Here is a 4,945-nt window from a genome sequence, read left to right on the forward strand (position 1 = left end):
TCTTTATAGCAACATTTTAGTCGTTTTTATCTTTCAAAAAAATAGTAATTGGAGCTTTCTTTCACATTTTTATAAGAATTTGTATTTAGATAAACAAACTTTAGGAAGAACACAACTATCGTACGATAAAAAGTTTAAAATAGATTAGCCTTTTTTCTTGTAGATTTATACAATGTAGTACATTAAAAACAAAAGCTCATACATATAAATAAAAAAATCGTTAAAATTTAACAATGATTTACTGCAGTTAGGCTATAAAATCTAGCCGTTTTCCCTTATCCCTCCAATACTCATGTGAAAGTATATAAAATATTGTGGGTCACGCGCGAAATCCTGCCAATGCACTCAGTGGTAAGATTTCATATATATAAAATTGCATTGTGGGTCATTTTTTGATTGTGTAATTATGGGTCAAAAAATTTTTTTTTTGTAAAAAATGAATATAGTTACTATTTAATTGTCATAAACAAAATTTTAGGCACATGGTTTGTGGGTCAATATATAATGACCCATAAACCATCCAAGGTACCCACAACGTGAGTGAAAAAGACGCAAAATAACCCACAATCCGCATGGCACAAAACTATATATATAATATATATATATGATTAAATATATATGATTAAAATTAATTACTTTGAATATTTTAGTCTTCATAAGAAAATAAAAGTTGGATGATCATTTATAGAATACATCCATGTTCCTGTAAAATGTAATTGAAAACTTTTTTTGTACTTCATTTTTTATCAAGTACCTTTTTTGGAATGTTCAAAGATGTCAAATTAAACAAAATATGTTGAAATACATTTAATTAAGCCTAATGTAACAATTATATTTAATGAACTTCAAGCGATATCTGCTGGCGAATCTTTTTAAATATTGTTGCAAAGAAAATATTTCAATCGAAAAAAAAAAAATGCAATGCATGCACCGTCCTACATGTTTCTAGAACAATGCTCTCTCTAGAAAATATCTAATAAAATCTAATAAAAAGGAATAAAAAACCTATACAATAATTTTGGGTCATATAAGCCTTTTCTAAAAAAATACACAACCAAATATAAAAAAGATAAAATGCACTGAACACCTTTAATCCTCATTTCAAATAAACACGAAAAAAATACAAAGTAGTTTCAATTGCTCTTGATCTGCTTTGTTAAGTACTATCTCCGGTTTAAGAAGAAAACACCAAAAACGACTTCAAATATGCATCATTACTTATAGGTTAGTAATATCTACTTTAAAATTGATTGTGATGTCTCATGGTTAATTTAGGGAAATCCCCAACCGTCTCTATATATACGGCCGTGTGTTGTCTTCTAGGGACAAAGTAGATATCTATCGCTAGCACTAGCATTTAATCTGTACGTTGAAACCATGAAGTTTGCCATTCTCTTTACGATTCTGATAATAATTTCCGAAGCCAAGTCAGATTCCTTGTTAACTGGTACTTATAATCCGAACTCTACTCTACGTGATGTAAAGGAAATCGACCTCCTCCGTCAGCTTGTAAACCAAGAGACCCTAATCCGGGTATCCGTAGTCAATGACATCAGAGCAGCAGTGAATGACGTCAGCTTTATTGAAGAAAGACATGGAAGTCACTGAGACAACGGTCGCCACTCTGCTGCAAACGATAGCAACGCTCAAACGAGAGGTTGCAACCCTGAGGCAAGACGACTCTTTATCGCAGAAGATCGAAAAATTAAAAAGGCAAATCGATACTTTAAATCAAAACAACTCTTTACAGCAGACCGTGGAAGTTTTGAGAAGGCAGATTGGTTTTCTTAGACGTGACAGAACTTTACAGAACTCGGTAAACTCATTGAAAAGAGAGATTAACTCCCAAAAGCGGGAGGGCAGGGAAAATTTAGAAAATTGTCAGAAAAAAATGCAGGACTTTGATCAAAAGTTCAAAATTCTCAGTGAAAATATGACGGCTATCCAACAGTATCTTACAAGGACGGAGGGGAAAACCATAGAAAAAGGTAATTGATCCTTCTCTCTCACTGTCTTTCATCCTATCTTACTCTCTCTGTGTTTATAATAATGATGTTCTGGATTTTAGTATTGATATTCTCATTCAGGTTCAAAACTAACAAGGGATTGTAGAGATCACTATCTACTTCAACACGCAGTCTGGTTTATATAACATAAACCCTTTTGGTAACGAGACCAGTGTCAGCCTGTATTGTGACATGGTGACTGATGGAGGAGGGTGGACAGTAAGATCTCTCTCTCTCTCTCTTTCTCTCTCTCTTTCACTTTTTTTTCTCTCTTCTCTCTCTGTCTCTCTATCTCATGAATTCTATTTAATATACTATCTTTTATGAACTTTTAAACTGTAAAACTTTTTTCTCCCCTCTGTCTCTCCCTTCCTCTCTCTCCAATCAATTTCAGGTACTATAATATATCTTTTAAAAATGATTTTTTAAAACTGATATTTAATATTTATACTGAAAACAAACTGACAAAAGTGATCATTTAATATTTTTTTTTATCCCTACTTACAAAAAGCTAATAACATTGTGACAGTAAATATTTTTCATCACAAAGTAGAAAAACATGTGTACTATATCATGGATGTAGAGGCAAAACTTAAATAATTGTTAAGAAGTGAATACTTTAAGTAGATTTTCATATTAAGAATAATTTATAAAACAAAACAATCGGATAATGTTTAAAGAATTGTTCCGTTGTCCTCTGTGGGCAGACTAGCCAGTCCCTACTCAAAACTTATTTTGCCCCAAATAAGCAATTATTTCTTCAGGTACTATGGTAATATCATTTTGAAAATAAACATTGCAATCGAATTTATTTTTTTTTAAAATTCAGACCAAGTCAAGAGGGAGTAACAATTTTGTTTTTTTTTTATTTTAGCTCAGTTTAAAATTTACTTGTAATTTAAATGAAAGAATATGCTAAAATTAAATGACTTTTTTATGAATAACGTATTTGAAACATTGTTCACAGTAAAATGTATTAAAAAAACAACTTCACTACTTTCTTGTATAAACCCGACATAATTCATAAATCCTTAGGCTATCCAGAAACGTGTGAGTGGTTCGGTGTCATTCAACAGAAACTGGACGGACTACAAGGCGGGATTCGGGAATCCTAACGGATCCTAATGGATAGGTAACGTATAAACAGTTATGGAATGACTACAGAGGACATAACAAAGGGTCAGGGTTCGAGATGAAGAAATATTCCCCTCCCTCGGGGAACCATTAATTTGCGATTTACATAGTACCCATTCTATAACTGTGTAATATTTTATGTTTTTTAGGGGATGATAATTTTTCTGATTCAAGTTTAAATAAGCCTTTAATTTTTTAGCAGTTAATTATTAAAATGTAGTTGATAATAATTCATGTGAAAAACAATGTATAACGAATTCCCCATTTTGATTTCAAGACATGTATGTTCATTGCTGCATGCACTACACAATTAGAAATTTCTGCATACCCTCATAATCATATGTTGTTTTTTTATGACAACTTGAAATAAATAATTTTTGCTTTATTATTTCTTTGTATATAACACGACTATAAAATATTTAAGGGAATGACGTCATACATCAACTTACTAAAAGAAGGAACTCCTCCCTCTACGTCTCCATGACACTGACCAATGGGACAAAGCTCTATGAATTATACAACCAGTTCTCTGTTGCTGACGAAACCAACAACTACCGACTTTTTCTTGGCGGACCAGCCATTGGGACCCTGGGTAGGTAAACGGAAAAAAGAATGTACGAATGACGACCTATATTAAGGAGAGCGAGGGAGAAAGATTTTAATTTCTTGTGACAGATAGACAAATATCAATTCTTTCTGTGAGAATCTACCCTATAGCTACGTAATTAATGGAGGGGGATGTGTTGATATCAATATTTTGAAAGTAAAATGTTCCTGTTATATTGAAAATCGAGAGTCCCTACTATATAAACCAATCAGTAATAACTCGCTAAAAGATTGAACATCCCCACGTCATAAACACTACATGCATACTTGTAGTAATTTTGTAAGATACATAACTCATACCGAGAAATCAGTAAAGGTGTTAAACGATTATTGAATTAAAAAAAACAACTTGCATTGGAAATGTAATTAAATACAGTCGATAACGAGGACTTTTTGTAATTATCCCGCTTTTGTGTTGAAGATATGCATTGTAGACTTAACAAAATCAATACAACAATAAAGAAAGAAGTTATTTACACAAATTGCATCGACGTGTAGTCGCAAAAGTTTAAAGAATTCTAATGATTACTGTGTTGATAAGAAGAAGATTGTTGTGAAGAAAATCTATTGTTTCATGTACTGTTGACTTAAAGAGGTACACCCCCCCCCCCCCCCCCAAAAAAAAAGAAATTAAAAAAAATTATTTTCTAATATTATATCAATTTACTGGTTCATGAAATTATTGTTTTGAATACCCCTTCTTTATATGTACGTATATAGGCTTACCAATTTTTAATATTTAAAAAAGGCTTCACGTGAATGAAATAATAATTAAATTTATTGACGTCACCCGCGTGGCGCGGTGGTTAGAGCTGCAAAGGAATCTTTACGTTGAAGGTTCCAATCCCAATGTAGGGCGTACAGACTGGTCCTTCGGATGTGATCGTATGAATCAAGGTACAGTGTCGTAGTAAATGCTGGCACGAAAAACATTGCAAACTGCTCAATTGCCGTGTATACCATGTATTTTAAAACAAATTTTCTAGTTCTCAACCGGCAAGTGATGGCGTCACTATATGAGTGAAAATTTCTCGAGACGGACGCTATACTATACACATTCAATCAATCAATCAATCAATCTTTTATTTCTGTTGAGACTCATCTACGTTCGTATACAGTCAAAAAAGAAATCAATTGACAACAGAAAAACAACGTTAAATATTAAATGAAAACAGTGTTCATCTATTGTAATTGAAAGC

The 4,945-nt window shown here is 32.3% G+C and overlaps 1 long non-coding RNA gene across 1 annotated transcript; it reads left to right on the forward strand.

Annotated features, from left to right (window-relative positions):
• The first annotated feature begins 1,600 nt into the window (after positions 1–1,600).
• Positions 1,601–4,015, forward strand: LOC134268736 (uncharacterized). Its single transcript, XR_009992428.1, has 4 exons — positions 1,601–1,988; positions 2,088–2,225; positions 3,042–3,138; positions 3,565–4,015. It is a non-coding gene; the product is annotated as an uncharacterized LOC134268736 (long non-coding RNA).
• The last annotated feature ends 930 nt before the right edge of the window (positions 4,016–4,945 follow it).

The sequence above is a fragment of the Saccostrea cucullata genome, unplaced genomic scaffold (genome assembly GCF_032062105.1).
Source record: "Saccostrea cucullata isolate Sc308-1 unplaced genomic scaffold, CSIRO_AGI_Scuc_v1 ctg8870, whole genome shotgun sequence".
In the NCBI taxonomy this organism is placed as follows: domain Eukaryota; kingdom Metazoa; phylum Mollusca; class Bivalvia; order Ostreida; family Ostreidae; genus Saccostrea; species Saccostrea cuccullata.